The 21,765-nt window shown below is 38.2% G+C and overlaps 1 long non-coding RNA gene across 3 annotated transcripts; it reads right to left on the bottom strand.

The window, feature by feature from the left end:
* Positions 1–4,825: 4,825 nt before the first annotated feature.
* LOC131381748 (uncharacterized) lies at positions 4,826–17,764 on the bottom strand. Of its 3 annotated transcripts, none has more exons than XR_009210655.1 (4): positions 17,681–17,764; positions 10,431–10,469; positions 8,024–8,201; positions 4,826–5,259 (listed from the first exon to the last, which is right to left on the bottom strand). It is a non-coding gene; the product is annotated as an uncharacterized LOC131381748 (long non-coding RNA). The 3 variants fall into 3 exon arrangements; XR_009210654.1 differs by lacking the exon at positions 4,826–5,259 and adding an exon at positions 7,036–7,173; XR_009210658.1 differs by lacking the exon at positions 4,826–5,259 and adding an exon at positions 7,132–7,157.
* Positions 17,765–21,765: the final 4,001 nt, after the last annotated feature.

Here is a 21,765-nt window from a genome sequence, read left to right as displayed (position 1 = left end):
GGTAGTTAAGGTGAACACATTGGGCAGCTCTGGTTATCACGTGACCTCAGGGCCAGGTGAGGACCTGCTGGGGGCTTCTGAGCAGGGCCATGAGATAATTGTTTCAGGAGGATGACTCTGTCTGCAACATGGGAAGAGGAGCAATGAGGTTCCACGAGCCCAGATGGAAGGAGAGCCTTAACCTGTGCCCAGCAGTCCAGTTGTGTTGGAGGAGGGCTGCATCTGAGCGGGGCAGTGAGAGCTAACAGACTTGGCCAGATAAGGGATTTGATAGCTGATTGGACAAGGGTCAAAAGTTAAAAACTTGACACTGGTGGAATCAGTGACAATGATGCAAAGCAGGAGGGAACTCTTTTTCTGGTCTTTGGTGAAAGAATGAAGAAGGCTGTTGCAATGTTAAAGCTTTGAGGGAGGGTGAGCCCTGGTCCCTCAAGTGTCACTACTACTGAGATACCATGCAGGCTGCTGCTGAATCTTCCCTTGTTCCTGACTGCCTCATTCCTGACCACAGGTGTTGTCAGGGCTTGTGTCTTTCAGCCACTTCCTTCTCATGATCACGTCGGCACTGTTGGGTCTTATCATGAGGGCATCACTGTTCGGGTGTGATGCCATCTTGTGCTGAAGGAGATTTTGTTAGGGCGTCAAAGGGCCTGTTCACTCTGTGTCACACCTGGACACACTAATTTGTCTTGCTGCTGCCCTGCTTTGCTGGGAGGTGTGTGTGTGTGTGTGTGTGTGTGTCTCTCTCTGTGTGTGTGTGTGTATGTGTGTGTTGAAGGACTTATCAGCCTACACATAGCACGTGGCCATTTCTTTCCTGGGCATTAGGAACTCTACATTACTTTGCTGTTTTCTCAGGTTTCTGTCCAAGAAGTGCCTAGCGTCTCTTTGTTCTGTTTTTGAAATGTATCATCATATTTCACACCCTCCCTAACACAGATACACACACACACACACACACACACAAAATGCATATATGCTTTTTGCTTCTCTAAGTCCCCTTCAGTTCTTACTTTATCCCATGCAAGAGGATCTTTACTTCATCTTGGGGTAGAATGTGTGGGGAGGGCGTTGCTTTTCTTGTCAGTGCATCTTTCCAATTATTTTATCTATGTCAGGGATGAGGCATTTGGAGTCAAACACTGACTTCTGTGTTTTCTACTTTATGCTGTGTCATTTGGTCACTGAGGTAATTAATACCACATGAATAAGAGTAGGAGTAATAAGAAATATTAGAAAAAATACTAATAATTCAATATATGAAACAAATCTGAAGATGGGAGTGCATCCTGCTCTTTTACTTAACATTGTGTTTTCACCATTTTCCTATTTTGTTACGTACTTTTCAAAAACATATTTTTAAATGACAGCATCATTTATTTAACTACCCTTCTATTGTTGGAATTAAGTTTTTCCAAGATTTCTTTTTTTGAATTTCAAACAACTTAGTGATGAAAAACAGTGTGCATAAGTCTTTGAGTACACTTCTCTTTATTTCCTTAATAAGAATTCCTAAGGGGGAATTACTGAGTCAAAGCAAATGAACATTTAAAGGACTCTTGATAATTGTGTCCAAATTGCCCTGCAGATAAGTTGTTGCAAACACTTCAAACTACAGCACCTATTTATCCATGTTGTTAGCAGCCTTATTATTTTGAACATCATCAGTTATAGGATATTTTCCATTTGAGATTTCGTCTTTCCATGTAGTTTTAACTTGAAAGTCTTTATTTGTAGTGAGGTTTAGTCCGTTTTCTTTTTAAATTTTTATTTAATTTTTTTTTAATAGAGATGGGGTTTTGCCATGTTGCCTAGGGTGATTTCCAACTCCTGGGCTCAAGCAATCCTCCCTCCTTGGCCTCCCAAAGTGCTAGGATTACAGGTGTAAGTCACTATGCCTGGCTCTAGTCCGTTTTCTATCATTGTAGCACTTGAAGACTAGGAAGTTTATAATGGAAAGAGGCTTATTTAGCTCACAGTTCTGGAAACTGGGAGGTCCAAGATCAGGTGGCCGAATCTGGTCCGCTTCTGGTGAGGGTCTTGTGCTGCCTTATAACATGGCAGGGAAGTGGAAGGGGAAGTGGGCGAGAACAGAAGGGATATTAGGTCTTAATGACCTAATCACCTCTTAGAGGCCCCACCTCCCAACACTGCCACACCAGGGACCCAATTTCCAACACATGAATTCTGGGGACACACTCAAACCATAGCAGAGGTTGAATATTCAAATAAATAGTTTGGAAACTTCCTAGAGAAGTGAAACTGGTGTGGATCTGTAAGAGAAGGGCCTTGACAACCTTGGGAAGGGGTTATCATCCATGCTCAGGAAGACAGGTGGGAATATGGGATGAGGAATGGGAAAATGAGAACTTGGACAAGATGGTAAGGTGTGGGATCTTCCTAGGAGGAGGGGACTGAGCCAGGACATCTAGTGCCCCCTAAACCTTCAACTACTCAGGAACCTCAGTATGATCACATTCACTTTTATTTGTAGCCATCATATTAAAAAAAAAAACTTCTCTTTTTTTTCCTAAGTAAACTAGAAGACAGAAAAACTGTAAGGCTGACATATAGCATATTCCAAGTGGGACCCATTTGCTGGCTAAGCAGTAGATCGGCACAAATTATGAGCATTCAGACATGTGTTAACCTACTAATTGAGGGTTGGGGGACACTAGATGATGAGGCCTCTAGTAGATGCCCTTGATCTGCCCCCTCCCGATTCCTGAAACACCAGTTAACACTCTCAGTCAATACTAGAAAACATATGGTGAAGATAAACACTACCCCATAAAGAATATCACCCTGGCTTGTCACAGGACATTAACTGACCCATACTGGCACCCATACGGGGATGGCAGCAGCAAATTGTAATGGAAAAGTTACTGTTTCCCTATTTAACTTTCTGTGTTTGAAAAAGGCCCTCTTGATGTCTAAGAACAATATAAGAATGTTGTGCATGTGTGGGGGTGTGTGTGTGTGAGTGTGTGTGTGTGGGTATGTGTTGGGTCTTTTGTGGTCTGCCTCATTCTCATTCTCGCTCACATGTGATGATCTTATGATCTGACTGTTGCCGTTTTGGTATAAGGTCAGCCTAATTGCAAAGGTGGTTTGAGGAATGAATACATAATGTATTTTAAGAAGTCATCCAAGTAACTTTCCAAATAAAATCTGCAATTTTACCATTGGTAAGTCATCTCTTTATGTATGTCAAGTGTTGACGCTTTCTCCAGGAGCTCCTATGCCATGGGAAGGACATGAGAATCCCTTAGTATAGACGAATTCATCACTTCATACTCTTTCCTGAAAGGAGAGATGGAGCCACCTTAGAGGCAGGGGATTCTTGTAGACTCCACTGCATGGACAGCAGTGCTAATACCCTAACTGAGAGCTTCTGTAGGGAATGTTCTCCACCCTGTGGCCCTTCCTCTCCATCCTGGGCCAGTGCCTCCCAGGACTCTGGGACTTTTCTTCCCCTGCTCTGCACGCCTGTGGTAGGCAGAATAATGGCCCACAAGGATGTCCGTGTCCTAATCTCTGGAATCTGTGAATATGTTAGGTTATATGACAAAATAAATTATAGTTGTAGATGGATTAAGGTTGATAATTAACTGACCTTGAAATGGGAAGATTATATAGGTTGAGTATCATTTATCTGAAATGCTTGGAACCAGAAGTGTTTCAGATCTCAGAATATTTGAATTTATACTTACTGGTTGAGCATCCTAAATCTGAAAACTTGAAATTCAAAATGCTCCAATGAGCATTTCATTTGAGTGTCACGTTGGGACTCAAAAAGTTTCAGGTTTTGGAGCATTTTGGATTTCATATTTTTAGATTTGGGATGCTTAACCTGTACTGAATTATGTAGGTGGGTTCAGTGTAATCATGAGTCCTTATAAGTAGAAGGAGGCAGAATAGAGAGAGCATCAGAGTGTGAGAAGGAGTTGGCTTGATACTGTAGGCTTTGAAGATGATGAAATTGTATCATAAGCCCAGAGATGTTGGTGGCCTCTAGGAGCTGGAAAAGGTAAAGAAATGGATTTTCCCCTAGAGCTTCCAGAAGGAATGCACTTCCGCTGACACCTTGAGTTTAGCTTAGTGAGACCCATTTTAAACCTCTGAAATTCAGAACTTTAAGATAATAAATTCACATTGTCTTAAACAACTGTTTGTGGTTGATTTGTTACAGCAGCAACAGGAAACTAATATAAAGCCCAAGTTGTCTGGCCCTGAGCTTGGGAGCCCAGTAAGGACATTGTCTGAACCCCCATCAAGCTCAAGGTTGTGGTTAGTCTCTAGGATGATGTATACTGGTTATTTAGTAGAAGCTTATAACTGCTAGGACTGAGACGTCTCAGAAGGTGCTGCAGAGTGCTTCTAAACTGGCCCAACTAGGTTGGTGAGGGGATAAGAAAGATGCATGTTTGATACTCTGAGGCCTGAAGCATTTTCTGTCCCCCTTTAAATAATTAAAACCTGCTGTCCACTAAAATTCTCCTTGTGTTCCTGTTCATCTTAGGCAGTTTCTCCAGGAGAGTTGTGCTTCTCAGAACCTGAAGAATTATGAACAAGGTTTTTGTCTTTAAAGTATTGGCTGACCATAAACATACAGTCATTCACTTATTTATACAATGCATATTAACTTAAAGTTTTCGTTGTGTAAGTTGGCATGAGGATACATTTCCTCTGCTTAGGAAATGTAAACCTATGAGAAGGTTGAAAGCAAGGACATTGGTCCATTCATTTGTTCTTTTATTTATTAACTTGGGGTGGGCACCTATATGTGCTAGACAGTAGGCTAGGCTCAGGGATACAGTGTTGACAGACTTTATGAAAATGACTTTATAATTTTTGCGGTGCTGAGTTCCATGACGATGGAATTTTTGCTCCTCCTTCCTTTCCTGCCTCCTTCACATTGTGTTCCTTTCATATTCCCAGGCTTCTTGTTACGTGGCATAGCACCTGGTAAGGTGCTATGAGAACGTGTAATGGAGTCTATTCAGTGGTGGTTCAGCGTTTGGTTGGAGGGTGTGTTACAGGAAATAATGGGTGGCCGTGCTGGGGTGGTGGGCTGATTGAGAGCCATTGGAGGTTTTCAAAGCAGCTCAGGAAATGGGAACCTTGGGGAAAGTGGAGAGCTGAATAAAGTCTGGCTGGTCTTATTTCCAAGGAAGAGAGATAATCCTGCTGGGGGAAAGATCAAGCCAGGTTTTGACACCCAATACTTGTTCTTCTGACACCATTTCCTGGAGAACTCTGGGTAAAAGAAAAAATGGACAATTTGGGACATTGGAATCAGTCTTTAAAATGAGATAGATCATTTATCGCAAAGGGTTGTCTTCCCTTGAAAGGGATTTAGTATTCTGGGCAAGTTTGGTTTGAGACAGAACTTTGAGTGCAGCCACAAGAGCAAACCAACATTTACTCTAAGGGCCAGAAAAGCCAAATTATTTTTAGAAATGAGTTTACTTTTTTTCAGGTGACACAATAATGATGCAAGTGTAAGATAGCAGCATATCGAACAAAGGGATGGGGCCATAAAAGCAAAGCGTCAGATTGTAACAATGTCCTAAGGATGTGGACCACAGGAGGGCAACTCCAGAGTGCTTAAAATGGAGTTGCTTGGGTAATGAGCCAAGGAAGTATCTATGAGTCATCCTACTTATGTTTCCAAAACAGACTCACTGACCTGATTTAAGAGGCATTGAAAGGGATGAAGTTGACATTTGCAAATACATTTAACGTATTTGTCTTGTAGGCAGAGAACATGTTGGGACAACTTTCAACTGCATAATGTGTGGTCCAGGTGCTTTGATCTCTTTATGCTTTCTTTATGTGGAGAAAAAGGTTTGAAGTATCCTGCAATTATGAATACCTAGACACCTGTTGTAATGGGTTGCTGTGAAATTGATTTGACTCTACCAAGGATCAACTCTCATTTCCTGATGAAACCCTCACGTGCTTTAAAATCATTTTTCCTCCTAGTAACTTAAGAGAAGAATGTTAGTCATACTTCCTATTTTCAGCCCAGGGAGGGTTATTTACCATTTTAATTTTTCCTTTAAGTCATTGATTAGATAGGGTATCTGTTCAAGAATGGCTGTCACATTGGCCAACACAAGTGGAGGTGACGTGATTCTCATGCATTTACTTCTGGGTAACTGTTTTTCAGTTGAAATGAACTTTTGAGTGATGCTTGTGATTTTGATGATGCCTTTTCTTGTGACTGTTCTGTTGAGTAGGGAAACTAAAGCAAAAACTAAAGGTAGTCTCGGCCTTATATTATCCGTAGATCATTGATAGGTTAAGTTTGATTTAACTTGATGCTTTAGAGCACATGAAAAATAAAATCTTGTGTTTGATCAGCTGAGTGTCTCTTTCTGAGCTCATTGCCTAGGTTTTCCTAATTGGACAAAGAATTGGGCAACTCTACAGCTCTGGCAATTCCACCTTTGCCATGTATTGGGACTCAGAGCCAAGAGTCCCTGAAGAGGGATGGCATGCACCTGTTGGTCATTATACCTCCTAGCTATTCCTCAGGAGACAGGACAGAGTTGTAGAACATATTTGTGCTTCCACCAAACAAACATAGCTTTCCTTTTGCTCCTCCTTCCTTTCCTGCCTCCTTCACATTGTGTTCCTTTCATATTCCCAGGCTTCTTGTTATGTGGCATTAATATCTAAGTGGTAGAGATGGGTAACTAAGAACGGAGTACTCACGTTACCATGCTTGTGCACCCCTTCTGCACTGGGAGGGCTCTGCATGGGATATGGGACTTTGCCTAGGTTTTGCCAAACCCTTGTCAAACCTTTTGCAAAACCCTTACCAATGGGATGGGTCATGAGGACTCAGTGGATTTTACATCTTCTGGGTGAGTCTAATTCTCTATAGCTTGGTGCTGGGTTTAGAGGTGGGGGAACAAAAGTATGGCCTAGGTATCAAGTACGTCTCCTGTGGTGGGGAGAGGTGGTGTCTTTATGATTTGGGGAGTGTTGCTTTAGACTTAAACAATGAGTACCGGAACTCCAACTGTGAGACACTGGTCTTTAATAAGTGCAAAATAATCTCTCACTGGAATAACTTTCACTTCAGGAAGATCAGTTTTCAGTCCAAAACCCATTCATAGTGCTCCTTTAATGAGAAAAGTAGTGACCTGGGATGAGGAAAGTCTGTTTAGAGAACAAATAACTATTATTACAATTTTAGATAACCCAGTCTAACAGAAGGCCATGTGATTGAAAGGACAGACGATAAAATCTAAATATGAGTAAAGCCGGAGAATACACCCTTTCTTCTAATGCTGACTGTCTAGTTGTGTTTGTTATCTAACCCTGTAATTAGGATGGCATTCAGAAAATATGAGAAAAGTTGGTATTCTTTTCATAACCCCCAAATCTTTGCATTGCTGCATGAAACTTTTGGCTTCAGCTTTTCCCTGTTCATTAACCATGCCAAAATTTTTAATCTAACACCACTGTTAAAGAGTGGCAGGCTTCCAGGGAAATATATCAGCCAGGCTTATTAATTTCATGCCAAGTGCTGGAGGCGTGAATGTAGAGAACGCTGTTTGACTTTGGATAATAGGAATCAGGCAGCTTAAAGGCAAGGGATAAAGATCAGGAGCCCTGCGTCTCAGGAGGAGGAGCAGGTGCAGGCTTCAAGCAAGGCCTTCAGGCCCAAAGGGGCAGCCCATGCTTAAAACAATCTGCAGTGCTGTTTTTTTTTTTTTTAATTTGGCGTGTGCCTCTCACAGCTTAACAGACCGCTGCTCCACAAAGAGGGGTAAACAGAGAAAGGGAAATTAAAAAGGGAAGTCCCCAGGTAGACAAAAACAAATTAGGGCAAACAAATTACACAGAGTCAACAAATAAACAAGGGAACATCTGTGAATATATTTCTTGGATTTTCTGATTCTGAATGCAACCTGAGAGATAGTAGAGGGAGGTGAGGAGTATAATCTAGAGCAACGTCCTCTTTGGAGGGAATGAGCAAGCTGAACACAAAAAGAGCAAGAGGTACCTGAAGTGGAACTCTCGCCAGTGTGTCGCGGGAGGAGGTCAGAAGCTCTCCAGGTGATGATATGACCTACATGAACTGGTCTTCCTGCTTCCCCTGCTGCACCCTCTGTCTGTCACCCAACCATGCCTTGAAGGGTGGTTGGTGCCATGGGTTCTGCCGACCATCACATAGGAAAGGGCTGTAGAAATATAAAGAAGTAGCAGTCCATTTATATAAGCAAAGAAAATAAAGCTAGCAACATTCCAATAGAGGATGTATGTTCACCTTATCCATTTTTCACATCTGTTCCTAGTGGGCACACTTAGCTCTTCCAACAAGTAGACATTTGCCAGGTGTTGCCTGGATGTTGGGAAACATTTAAGCTGTAGCTTCTGGCCGTTTGGTTGCTGCTGACACAATTTCCCTTTTACCCTGAGGCTGCTGAGATGATTTCAAGGTTTTGAAGGAAGTTCAGCATATTGCATACTGTTGACCAAAGGCATAAATGCATTTAGAAACAGATGAAAAGGGTAGGAATTAGTTTACAACATCTTCCATGGATCTTCTCTCACTGTGGAATGTGGGCAAATATAATAAGGAAGTGAAGAAATTGTAAGTATTTGATTTATTCACTACATAACTCAAATGATACTCAGATAATTTCTAAATTTTTTTCCTTGGGATTCTTTAAGCTTCATGAAGTGGTCAGTTGTTTAGGGTCTAAACTGTTCTTTTCTAATCTGATTGTTGTGCTAAGTGCTCTATCATTCCTGCTGCCTTGAGCCTTCATCATGCAGATGATAACCTACTAGAAACACCCAACAAAGTGGGAACTTTTTTGTGTATGTGTAAAGGCAAGAGTGAAATAAGCCCGCAATTCTCCCCCTATTCCTCGCTTACATATTTTTGGTTAATTGCTTATTCCTGAAGGGGATACAACAAGTAGGCTGTGTAATAGAAGACTTTTACTAGATGTGGTCAATGTGCAAATCTAAGAATAGTACAATGATGTTAGACAACTATATTTGAAGTAGTTCAGCAGTTAGTATTTGTTCTATGAAGCTAACAGTGTAGGGAATAACAGTAAGCAGAAAGGTAATACTAATCAGTAACTCATTGAATCAGTGGTGGAGACACCCAGGCACATTTCCTGGCCAAGGTGGGCATGTTTTGTGAACTTTGTTGAATTATTTGACTTCTGTTTGCTGATTTGTAAAATGAGTGTAACCATGTTTTTTTAGTCCTTCAAGAAATGGTAGGAAGTACAGCCAGTGTCTATGAGATACTTTCAGTTCTGGACAGAAATTATCAATAAAAATGCTAGCCTCCATTTATTATTAATTCTCAAGTACAGTGTTGCAAGGGGCCTTGTGAGGTCAACCTGTTCTCACTCCATTTGCAGTGCTTTTTATTTGGAATCCTAGAGAAACACAATGATGGATTATTCCAAATTTCTTTGTGTCAAGGTATTAATATGAATCATAGTGTACTTAGGGGGAGTCTATTTCTTGGGATTTCAAATCATTCTGATGATTTTGGCAATCAGCATATTTAGTACCTCTTTTTATCTAATTTTTCTGGATACCTCATGCCTATGAACTTGAGTTATTTTCTTCCATTACATCAATTTAAAATTTATAAATTAGAGCCAGAGGAAACTAGTAATGGTCTTTTGTTAATGTGCTAAGATGCTTTGAAATCATTGGAAGAGCAGTGCTGTGGAAATTCAAGGTAGTTATTAGTTTAATTAACCAAATAATTTAATAAATCCAATTAGTTCTTAACTTTGTATTGCTTGTAGCCTATTAAAAAGTAATTACCACTCATGCTTTTGATTAAGATTGAGTAGTTAGTATCAGACTAACTCTCCTGCTAAGAACATCTAGAAAACAGACATTTTTAAAGGCAGCAAAGGGAAATCAAGGCAGTCAAGACTTGACAGGTCAAGATCCTAAGAGAAAGAGAATGCATTAAAGTGAGGCCTACATTCCCTATCAATTTTTCCTTTTGGGGCATTTGCAAGTTGTGGGGCAGGGTGCAGAATCTGAACAGAAGGGTCGTAGCAGGATACTTATTGGGCTAGGAGTCAAATATTAGGGCTCAAGTTTCCTGAGGCAGTCAGGACTTGAAGAGCAGGATACTAGAGGAAAGTTTACTATAAAATATTGAGCCCCGTATTCTACCCGCAATTTCCCCTGTAGTCATTTGTCACATTCTAAGAAATACATATATGGGATGAGATGCTGATTAACTAAGCAGAAAGTAGCTGCAGGAGGGTAAAAAGCTAAGCAGAGAGAGTAGAGTCACTGTGCTGTGAAGGCTCAATTGGAATTCAGGAGGAGGGACTCTGGTAAATACTCTAGGCTTTCAGTTGAGATTCCCAAAGGGTCAAGCACTAGGAACAAGGGAAAACCAGAAGTAGACTTACCTTGCCTGGATCAAGATGATCTACTAGTTCTCCATCTGTCTTCAAGAAAAAAAAAAATTAAATCTTCTCTGTGGACTTATACACAGAGAGGGTTGCTTATACAGTAACATAGAAAAAATTAGCTGGCATGATAGGAAACAGGACCAAAAGACTAAGACCAAAACAAACTGCCACACCCCTAAAACTCCAAACAAAACAAACCCCCAAAACAACAAACGAAACACAAACCCAAGGGGAAAAAAAAGACCTACAAGTGATTCAGATTTGGGGTTGTCAGACACAGGCATGTGTTCAAATACGTATGATTAATGTGCTCAACAAAATAGAGAAGAAAATAAAAAATTTCACAGAGAGCAAGAACCAATAAATATGAATCAAATAGAAATTCTCTAATTCAAATTCCTGCTACTAAGTTTAATAATTCAATAGATGGTTTAGTAACAGATTAGAACTCAGTAAAAGGATTGTTTAACTGGAAGATAGGCCAGCAAAATCTATCCAGATTAATGCACAAAGAGAAAAAAAGAATGAAAAGTATGAAATATATGATACAGATGGAAAATTGTGAATGGCCTAAATATATGTAATTGGAGTTCCAGAAAGAGAAAAGAGAGAAAATGTGTCCATGTAACAGTTTAATGTGTCAAATAAGTAATATCTGAAGATAAATTGGCTGAGAAGTTTCACAAACCCATGAGATATCAAGCCATAGAGGCAGGAGTTTTATGTATCGTAAGTAGTATAAATGCAAACTACTTATGCATTTGCAATATGATTTAAAACTGACTTTTAAGAGAATTCATGAAAGCTAGGTAACAATGGAATGGCATCTGTAAAGTGTGGAAAGAAACAGTCTACCTAGCATTTTATACTGAGGAAAATATTTTCAAAATGAAGATAAAACAAAAATGACATTTTGAAATAAACAAAAGCTTAGAGAATTCATCTGTTGCAGAAAAAAACAAAAAACCCAAAACTGTAAAGGGATTTCTTCAGGTGGAAGGAAAATATTCCCAAATGGAAATGTGAAACTTCAGGAAGGAATGAGGAAAATGGGTAAGTATGTAAAAAATATAAATCAATATACTGCCTGTTTAAAACAACAATTATAATGTAAAGTTTAAAATGTTTCTAGAATATAAATATAAGACAACAATATCATACAAGGGAGAGGGACTGTGTAAATTAAAGTGTCAAAGACCCTTGTGTTTTCTGAGAAGTGGTAAAAGTATTAATACGTAGTAAACAATAATAAGGTAAAAATGCATGTTGTAATTTCTAAGGCAACCACTAAAAAAATAGCAAATAATCCCTATGTAACAAGCCAGTGAGGGAGGGAATGAAACAATTTTTAGAAATATTTCAATTATCACAAGAAAGACAAGATAAGAGAAAAAATGGGGAAAATATATGTTTACAAAAAGAAAATAAATAGTAGGGTAGCAGATTTGAACCCAAATATATCCATCTTTATATTAAATATAAATGGACTAAATTCTTCAAGTTAAATATTATCAGAATGTACAAAAATCAAAATCTACCTATATTATACTTAAAAGAGTATAAGAACACACAAAAAATTGACAGTCAAAGGATAAAAGATACATCAGGTTGTACTAACCTGATATTACTATCAATGTAGATTTTAGGGCAAAAAGTATTGTTACATAAAAGGGTTTTTCAACTCAGCACTGTTGGTATTTTGAACTGGATAATTCTTTGTTGTGAGGGACCATCCTGTGCATTGCAGGATGCTTATAAGCATCCCTGGCCTTTACTCACTAGATGTCAACAACATTCCCCACCCCAAATTGTGACAACCAAGAATTGTCTTTAGATCTTGCTAATGTCCTCAGTTGAGAAGCACAGTTATATATAAGAAAAGGCATTTCACTATATTAAAAGGGTCAGTTCAAAAGGAAAATAAAAATAAAACAATCCTAAATTGAAACGTTATTCCTCTTCCAGCATAAGCATTAAGGTTATAAATTTTTCTCTAAGCACTGCTTTACTTAAGTTTCATGATTTTTTTTATTGCATAGGTTAATCAGTAGTGAATTGCTTAATTCCCAATTTTCCAGTTCTATATGGAACACCATACTGAACAACTGTAGACATATACTTTCTTTTCAAGTACATGAGAAATATTTGCCACAATACACTGTAAGCTGGGTCATAAAATGTGTCTCAACAAATTTCAAAAAGTCAAAATCATATGGAGTATGTTCTCTGAACATAGTGGAATTCTGTATAAATTTTAACAGGATGGAGGAGAAAATAAATATGATCATCTCAAAAAATTAAGAAACGGCATTTGATAAAATTTAACACCAATTCATGAAAAAATCCTTAGCAAAGTAGAAATAGAAAGTAACTTTCTTAATAATAAAGAGTATTTTTAAAAGCTAACCACAAATGTCACTTTTAATGATTAAATACTAAAAACCTTGCCCCTTGTGTCAGAAATGAAGCAAGGATGTCTGCTATTGCCATTTTTATGAATTATTGTATTGGAATTCCTAGTCAGTGCAATAAGACAAGAAAATGAAACAAAAGACATATGTAATATGTAGGAAGAAATAAAACTGTTTTGGTTTGTGGATGATAGGACTGTATATTTGGAAATTCCAAAAGAATCTACAAAAATTAACTACTAGAATGAATAATAGTTAATTTAGCATGGCCACTGTATACAACAAAGTCAATATATAAAAATCAATTGTATCTGCATATATCAGCCACATCAAGTTAGAAAATGATTTTAAAAATTTTACTAGCATCAAAAAATATTACATAGGGAAAATAAAAGATATGCAAAGCTTCTACACAGAAAACTATAAAATATTACTGAAAGAAATTAAAGTAGAAAGAAATTGAGTAGAAAGCTATAACATGTTAATAGATTAGAAGGCTCAATATGTCAATGAAAAGAAGAAAACTCTGTAAAATATTTGAAGAGCTTTATTTTGAACCAAATATGAGTGACCAATGGCCCATGACACAGCCTCCAGGAGATCCTGATAACATGTGCCTAAGGTGGTTGGGATATAACTTGGTTTATACATTTTAGGGAGACATAACATATCAATTGATGCATGTAAGATATACATTGGTTTGGTCTGGAAAGTTGGGACAACTGAAAATGGGGGAGGTGCTTACAGGTCATAGGTAGATTAAAATATTTTCTGATTGGCAGTTGGTTAAAAGAGTTAAGTTATTGTCTAAAGATTTAGAATAAACAGAAAGGAATGTCTGGGATAAGATAAGGGGTTGTGGAGACCAAGGTTTTATCATGCTGACAAGGCCTCCAGGTAGCAGGCTTCAGAGAGAATAGATTAAAAATGTCTCTTTTTGTTTGTTTGTTTTTGTTTTGTTTTTTTGAGATGGAGTCTCACTCTATTGCCCAGGTTGGAGTGCAGTGGCATAATCTTGGCTCACTGCAAGCTCCGCCTCCTGGGTTCATGCCATTCTCCTGCCTCAGCCTCCTGAGTAACTGAGACTACAGGTGCCTGCCACCACACCAGGCTAATTTTTTTTTTTTTTTGTATTTTTAGTAGAGATGGGGTTTCACCGTGTTAGCCAGGATGGTCTTGATCTCCTGACTTCGTGATCCCCTCTCCTCGGCCTCTCAAAGTGTTGGGATTACAGGCATGAGCCACCACGCCCGGCCATAAATATTTCTTATCAGACTTAAAGAGTCTATTAAGACTCTTATCAGTTTTAAAGTTCCTGTGTTCATGTTAATGCTGGTCAGCTGTGAGTCATATGTGACTCCCCACTTCCCCTCATGGCCCAAACTAGTTTTTCAGGTTAACTTTGGAATGCCCTTGGCCAAGAGGAGGAGTCTGTTCCGATATTTGGGCAGCTTAGAATTTTATTTTTGGTTAACAATAGAAAAGATGGTTATTCTCACCAAATTGAACTATAGATTCAATGCCATCTTAATAAAAACTCTAGCAGTTTTTTTTTTTGGTGGAAATTGACAAACTGATTCTGAAATTTATACATAAATGCAAACCATCAAGAATAGTAAAGACAATCCTGAAGAATAGTGAAGACAAACTTAAAGGATATAGACTTCCAGATGCCAAAACTTCTTATAAAGCCACAGTAACACTACTCCCTTGGTCCAAGGATCAACACATTGGCTAAAGGAACAGAAGAAAAAGTCCTGAAACAGACCCACATATATCCCTGGCCACCTTATTTATGACAAAGGTGCCACAGTAGTACAGTGCCAAAGGCTATTTTTCTTCCTTCAGTAAATGGTGATGAATCAACTGGTTGAAATTTGGGAAAAAACAAAACAAAACAAACTTTGCTACCTATCCTGGACCATAAACAAAAATAAATTCTTAGATCATAGATCTTAATGTGAAATAAATTTTCCAGAAGATAACAACAATGTATTTAATGTATTGGAGAATGTACTTAAAATCTTGGAACATGCAAAGATTTCTTTTAAAAGATGCAAGAAGAACAAACCATAAACTGAAAGGCTAGTGCACTGACTTTATTCAAATTGAGAATATTTTCTTTTCTTTTTTTTTTTTTTGAAACGGAGTTTCACTCTTGTGGGCCAGGATGGAGTGCAATGGCACGGTCTCAGCTCACTGCAACCTCCTCCTCCCGGGTTCAAGTGATTCTCTCCTGCCTCAGCCTCCCAAGTACAAATTACAGGCGCCTGCCACCACACCTGGCTAATTTTTGTATTTTTAGTAGAGACGGGATTTCACCACATTGGCTAGGATGGTTGTGAACTCCTGACCTCAGGTGATCCACCTGCCTTGGCCTTCCAAAGTGCTGGGATTATAGGCGTGAGCCACTGTACCTAGCCAAGAATTTTTTCTTACTATTAAGGAGAATAAAATGGCAAGCAAAAGAGGAAGGTATTTACATTAGACAGAAGAAAATATTTACATTACAAATATCAGACAAAGGACTAGCATACAGAATTTATTTAAAAATTTCCTACAAATAAGAAAAAATCAGTTAAAAGTGGACAAAAGACTCAAACTGGCACATTTTAAAAGGGAGTACCTCCATAGCCAACAGGCATATAATATAAAAAGTTGCTCAACATCAACAGCCATTAGGGAAATGCAGATTAATACCACAAGGAGCTCCTCCTAACCTTACCTATGAGAATGCTTAAAATTTTACAAATTGACAATACTAAATGTTGTAGAGGATGTGCAGAATTGAAATTTTCATTGAGTGTAAATTGGTAAAATTACTTTGGAAAACTTTGACAGTATCTTTTAAAGCTGAATATATGCATACCTGAGGACACAGCAATTCCCCTCTTAGGTATAAACCCAACAGACATTCACAAGTGTGTGTACCAAAAGGCATATACTAGAATCTTTGTAGCAGCATTATTCACCATTGCCAAAACTGGAAATAATTCGGATGTCCATCAAAGGTAGAATGAATGAATAAATTGTGGTACATTCATATAATGGAACAAATAATGGCAACAAAAAAGAATGCATTAATGCTACCCACCACAGTGTAGATTCATCTCATAGACATAGTATGTGAGCAAAAGAAGTCAGATATAAGAGTGCATTTGGTATAATTCCATTTATATGAAGTTCAAAACCAGGCAAAGCTCATCTATTGAAGTAGAAGTCAGACTTGTAGTTGCATTTGGTTGAGTTAATGACTGGGAGGAGCCATGAGGGAGGCTTCTGGGGTACTGGTAGCACCCTAAATCTTTACCTGGTGCTAGTTATTCAAGAGTGTTCAGTTTGTAAAAATTCATTAGATGTACACATCCCTTTGTGCACAATGGTATATTTTTACTTTAATCAAAAGTTGACAAAGAGCAATTACTACCCATTAATCTAGAGCTAAACCATGGAGTTGCTTTTCCAGGGTAATGGAGAAGTACTTTCAGTGGAGTTGAATTATATGAGGTTTCTAAGTTCAGCCTTCTAAAAGGGAAGATTGTCTTCAGGTTTCTCTAATTCTTGTTCAGTGGAATTTACCTGATGATTAGATTGTTATGCTAAATATGAGCCGTGATATATATTTTTTTCCTTTTACCAGTTAGGCGGTCAATTGAGTCTGGTTAAATAACAAAGGGTTATTTAAAGAATCTTGACAAAAGCCACACTTGGAATTAACAGACTTTTTTTTTTTTTTTTAATTACCTTCTTTCTAGAACGAAGGGGCTGAAGATGAATCGGTAAAGCTTTTTTATGCCTGGATTTTAAATCAAAGAAAAATTATCTCCAGTCTGGCAGCTTTTGGGGCAAAACAAATAGAGACATGTGGGCGATTCTGAGGGTGGGGAGCATGGGACTTTGGGTTGGGGATTGAGAAGAGCCAAGAGAGCAGTAGGAGGGAGGGAGAGTGTCAGAGGCCGAGAGTTAAGAGACAGCCAAGGAACCTGAAGTGAATCGGTATTTGTTCATTTGGATATGTAAAGCACCTAAGGGAGAGGAAAACAGGTGCAGTATGAATGCATTAATGGAATGAAATATGAGGCTTGACCTATGAATAAATATTCAGAATAAAAGCATTTTAAAATGTATCTTGGTTTTAGGGCACTTACTCTGTCTGGCAGATAATTCAAAGTTTTCATGGCCATACACACTCACATGGTTTGTCAGCTTTGGATCCGCCTGAGACACACTCACCAAAGATCCCATGGTCTGTGTGCCTCCTCCTCCCTTTTTATGGCTCCATCTTGTCTTCTAAAGTACAGAGTCTGCCTAAATTATTTGAAACAGGACTCCTTATCATGTGGATTCAGATATTCCAATTATATCACCAGAAATCATGACCTAGGACGAAAACTCCCGACAGTAATCCTAGAGGACGGTTAGTTCATGCCGTTAAGAAAAGAATTTGATGGCATCTCCACTATGGCCTGAGAATTGCTCCAGCCCAGTGATCCAAATTTTACCAGAAATCTGTTACTAAAAGGGATATTATTAGCTTTTCCCCCCTTAGGCTTGTGACAGGTTGGAGACCCCCAGTAGTTCAGATCTGTGGGGAGCATCTCTGAAACAGAGGAATCGACTTTCAAAACGATTACTTTGGCCTGGAGACCAGGAAACTGAATGCCACCCTAAGTTGTCTCTCTGGCCTGAGACATGAGAGTTGAAAGGAGACTTTCAACAGTTTAAAGAAGTAGCCCACTGCCCTTCTGCCCAATTACTGAAGTTTTCTTCTGACTCAAAGGAGGGCATTGATGGGACAAGCTAAGATCCCTGCAGCACATCCAGGCATATGTTTACCTGCCTGGAAGCAGCACTCAGGCTTCTCTATCCACAGTAATGCCCAAAGCTTGCTCCCTTCTGCTTTATCCTAGGGTTGGCCTGCCCTCTCTGTGCTGGCCACGGAGGGTGCTGGCCTGCCTTACCGCTTTAGAAATCCAAAGAATTGTTCCGCTGGGTCCTAGTCCATGAAGAGTTCAGTTTATCAGGTTAATCTCAGGAGATAAATAAACAAATTCAAAGATAATTTTGTACTTGAAGTTGATTAAAAATCTTTTGATTCTTCTTGCTGTTCAACACTGAATCAAGGCCTTCTCATTCAAAAATATATAAAACAGTAACCTATTTGCTGTAGTCCTGCTTGTTTTAGGTGTCTGAGTTTTAGGTTTATGGTAAATGCTACCTCACAAGATTAAGACAGAACTCTATTTGAACAATTCATAAAAAACTAAACAGACATTAAATAAGCAAACAGAAAATGTAAAAGATCACTTGTAATCAAATAATTGAAAGTTGTAATAAGTCAACAGTAATAATATCTTTTAAAAAAGAGAAATTGAAGAAATTTTTATTTAGCTTTGGGGTCTCTGTGAGATTCCAAAATGGAAAGTAGGTTTTTACCCCAGAACCACATTTAGATCTCACTCATTTCTTCAGGCTGCAGAGGGCTCAGGAGCCTGTGTGGCACAGACAATGTGGAAGCAATTCAGGGGTTGAGTCTGGGATCAGGTGGACCTGTCATGATGCTTTCATGATGACTTTCTGTCCCTGCTAGAGCCTCCTGTGAAAAATAACTTTCACTTTTCTTAATCTCCCTCTTCTATAAGATCAGTTTGTGGGAAAATTTCAAGTAGTGGCCCACAGGGATCGATGGAGTGTTCTTGTCATGCATTTGTGACTTCTCTGGAAATGGGATCTTTTCTAATACAGAAGAACCTATACTTTTTCTTCAAGATTTCAAAATTCCAAAATTACAGAGATGGCCAAGGGCTTATTACATTTTTCCCATGATTTGGAATAGGATTGACTCCAGGGTTGGGAACGGTGGAATATACAGATGGGGATCAAGGGGCATAAGAGGTGGGGTGGCAAGGGTTGGGCGCAGGGCAGGCAGAGTGGTGGGGAATGGGGCAGCATCTGGGGGTGGCTGTCCTTGGCCCAGTATTTAGAAGTGCTAACATGAAGGGACTGCAACGATGTGTGAATGTTTGTCCCTCCTCTTATAACCCACGGGACAGGATCCTTTAATGGCAATGCCTTGAAGGTTTGGTTAATAATTTTGATTTTCTTCCCTGTTGTTATCTAGAAATGTCTTTGTATAATACAACTAATGGTAGTATTTTAACGCATTTAGTGTTTACAATAGTTCTGTGAAACAGGAATGGTTATTAGCCCTTCCTCACAGAAGAGGAAGCTGAATTACAGAGAGGTTAAGTGACACGTATGGTGGTATCACCAGCCGGGCAGTGGTGGAGCTGGAATTGGATCTCTTTCTCTTAATGACTATACTGCTTCCCAGGAAGAGTCCCTGTTACACTACAAGTGATACATCCTGATACACTACAGGCCTTGGAGTGAGATATGGCATGGATAACCTAACCACAGAATTTGGAAAGCTTAACCATGTCTCACTCCTATATTGTTTGATTGGTTGATTAATTCATTCATTAGATTAAACCATGAAAATCTACCATGTGCCAGACATGTGTTGGATATGGGGAATTCAGAGATAAGTAAGATAGAGTCTTTGCCTGAAGGAAGCTCATCACCTAGGTAGAAAACATGGCTGCAATTGTTTACTAAGTAATAGTGCACATGTGATTGTAGAAATAAGTATGGCATGTATTTGAGTCACCCAGGAAAAGGCAAATCCAGGGAGTCAGGGGAAGATTGAAGAGCTGACATTTGAGTAAGGCCAGTAAGAAAACTAAACACAACAACGACCACTCAAGTGATACATTCGCTGTATAAAAATGCAAATTGTTCAGAGTAGATAGAATAAGGAGGGCAAAATTACTTCCCTCCCGGTGGTATCTATTAAAAGTTTACTATGTATTCTTCCAGACATTTTTTCCTATATATTTACATAAAAATACACATATGCTAATACAGAGGTTAGGACTATAACAAAATGGGTGCATTTATACATACTATTCTGCACATTGTCCTCCCAACTTACTGATTCTCTAAGTCCTCCCAACTTAGAAATTTTTCCATGTCACATATTATAGGTCCATTCACTCTTTTAATTGCTGGGTAATAATTGATTAAATGAGTATAGCATGATTTATTTCCCATCTTGCTATTGATGGGTATTTAGGTTATTTCCTTTTTTTGCTATCATAAATAATATTGTCATAAAAGTTAGCATATATATCATTGTCACTATGTGTTTGGCATACAAATTATTGTCTGTATTTGTCATTTCTGTAGTATATATGCTCACATCAAAATTTGATATACATAAATAAATTAGGCTCTGTAGTGGCTGTTTCAGCTGACATTCCTACTCTTAAGGTTGAGTGCCCATTCCCTTATGTACTTGTCCATATCGGATGTTAACAATCTCTGAAAATTTGGCCAAGTATGTAAGGGAATGGGCACTCAACCTTAAGAGTAGGAATATTGACTCAAACAGCCACTACAAAGCCTAATTTATTTATGTATATCTCATTATTTAAAATTTATTTCTCTGATCACTAGTATGTTTGTGCTTACTTATATTATGTTGTTTTATACTTTCAGCTTTTAAATTATTATTAATATTTTGTTTTCAGTATTTTGCTATCTGGGGCATATTTTGTCGTTTGCTTCAGTGATTTGTAGGGCTCACATCCTGCTTGAAATTTCATATTGCTGAACTCTTCATTTTTTACAAACTTTCCTCAGTCTATATTTCATTGAAGATCAGATAATTTAGTTATCATTCTACCTGCAACTCTCCTGTATAAGATTTTTTTTAGCATTATTTTACTTTATTTTCCATTCTCTGCTACACTTCACTACCCCTCCTCCCACCTTTGTTCTTCCTACTGAGTTTGGGGATCCAGATTATTGCTAAATTATTATTCTTTTACTTTTCACATCTTTCCTTTAAAGAAAATTTCTAGATTTATGTATTTGATTTTGTATCCATGTATGCCATTATTTTTGCCTTTGACGGCCTGCGGTATTTACTGCTAGTCTTTTTATACCACAACTTGCAGCTTTTTATTCTGATTTATCGCTCATCTGACTGTAGTTGGTATTTAGCTATTGTTTTAAAGAAGGGGAAGAGTTTGGTATGTTTTCTAGGTGGACCCCTGTATGCCTGAGAGTGTTTTTCTATTTCCTTAATACGTGACTGTCAACTTGCCTGGGTGTACAGTTTTAGAGTTTTTGTTTTTCTTTTGTCAAAACTATCTTTTTGGATTTAGTAGGTGGAGGAGACATCTGAGCTGATTGATTTTATTTTCCCTTTGTAAGAATTACTCCTACCCAGTCTGGTTGTTTGTAAAACTTCTCCTTCTTCTATTTAGATAAGTTCTAAAGGCACTAAAAAATACAAGGAATAAAATAGACATTAATACTCCCAATACCTGGAATGAACATATTTATATTCTGTCACTCTTGCTTCCAGTCTCTTTCTTCCTTCCTCCCTCCCCCCCTTCCCTTCCCTTCCCTTCCCTTCCCATCAACATTACAGATATAGCTAAAGTGCCCTTTAACCTTTAACCAGCACTCCTTATTCTACTCACCAGTCTCCTCTATGACCACTGAAGAACAACCACTATTAGAATTTAAAATGTAACTTTTTAGGCCATTTCTTTATAATTTTGCATACATGTTTATAAATCATATATATATATAGTTTCAAAACACTTATTTTGAAGGTATATATGTTTTCTTTATTTGTATAAATGGTACCATACTAGAGATATTATTCTGTATCTTTTTTAGTGAATTCATTTTTCTTAATCTCTGTACTTAAAAGATTGCTAGGATGTGTTGAGATGATGTCTTTATTTTTGGTAATATACTTGGATCCCTTTTAATTTAAAATTCAGGGTTTTTTTTTTTAGTGTAGGAAGTTTTTTTTTTTCTTTCAATTATGTTTTTGTTTATTG

This window comes from Hylobates moloch, unplaced genomic scaffold, assembly GCF_009828535.3.
Source record: "Hylobates moloch isolate HMO894 unplaced genomic scaffold, HMol_V3 SCAFFOLD_2, whole genome shotgun sequence".
Lineage (NCBI taxonomy): Eukaryota > Metazoa > Chordata > Mammalia > Primates > Hylobatidae > Hylobates > Hylobates moloch.
This window is presented reverse-complemented; position numbering and strand designations above follow the sequence as displayed.